Genomic DNA, 840 nt, shown 5'->3' with positions numbered 1-840 from the left:
AATTAACTCATTAAAGTTGTGTACAGAAACAAACAATGACCATAAAACATCTTCAAATAAAGAGCAGCACAAAGCAGTATTTAATGATTTCAGGGTCACATTTGGTTCATATCTCGGTATATTCACATTTATGTGTGGATGTCTCGCGCGGCTCATTATAGGCTCAATGTAACGCTAGCAGTCTCTGTTTCAGTATATTTTAACAAACTAACGGGTTTATCTGCTAAAGATGCCAAAAGTGTAGAAATAAAACAGCAGCAGCAACACTTGAGATATTCCCCTCACAGATCAATGCTTAACTTGACATTCAGCAACAGTTCTCACTACAAACATAGAAACAATCATTCTATCATTCACACACAAACACTCAATAAATATTGAGACCTACGTGTTTAAGCCGACAAACAAGGATGGTAGGGCTCCGCGGGGGCTCTCCAACGCGACCCTGCCGGACTTCCGGCGCGGTCCGGTTCCGGAGTTGTGAGGGTTCAGAGTCTACATTCCGGGGAGCGCTATCCCCGGCCACCGGCGGGCTATCGACTCGGGGTGGGCGGCTTCGGATAGGGGGCCTCGGCGGGGTCTGCCTCCGCCCCGAGTTCCGAGTTCCGAGGCCTCGCCCCCGGCGAGATATAGCCGGTCAAAGTCTCAACTTTGGGGGGCGCTATCCCCGGCCACCGGTGGGCTATCGACTCGGGGTGGGCGGCATCGGACAGGGGGCCTCGGGTTCTACCTTCAGCCCGAGTTTCGAGTAACTAGGCCTCGGCCCCGGCGAGATAGAGCCGGTCAAAGTCTCAGCTTTGGGGGGCGCTATCCCCGGCCACCGGCGGGCTATCGACTCGG

General features: G+C 52.7%; 1 long non-coding RNA gene across 8 annotated transcripts in view; it reads right to left on the bottom strand.

Annotated features, from left to right (window-relative positions):
* LOC107575014 (uncharacterized) overlaps positions 1 to 840 on the bottom strand; it is a 22,087-nt gene that overhangs the window by 8,566 nt on the left and 12,681 nt on the right. For 2 of the 8 annotated variants that reach the window (XR_001607777.1, XR_001607778.1), the window contains exon 3: positions 316 to 323. The exons of 5 other annotated variants lie outside the window; for them this stretch is intronic. This is a non-coding gene — a long non-coding RNA (uncharacterized lncRNA). Of the gene's footprint in view, positions 1 to 315; positions 324 to 778; positions 791 to 840 lie in introns of those variants that run through there. One more of the 8 variants, XR_001607780.1, reaches the window with a different exon arrangement.

This window comes from Sinocyclocheilus grahami, unplaced genomic scaffold, assembly GCF_001515645.1.
Source record: "Sinocyclocheilus grahami isolate Dianchi unplaced genomic scaffold, SAMN03320097.WGS_v1.1 scaffold2434.1, whole genome shotgun sequence".
In the NCBI taxonomy this organism is placed as follows: domain Eukaryota; kingdom Metazoa; phylum Chordata; class Actinopteri; order Cypriniformes; family Cyprinidae; genus Sinocyclocheilus; species Sinocyclocheilus grahami.
Note: the sequence above shows the minus strand (reverse complement) of the source record. Positions and strands in the feature narration are given on the sequence as shown.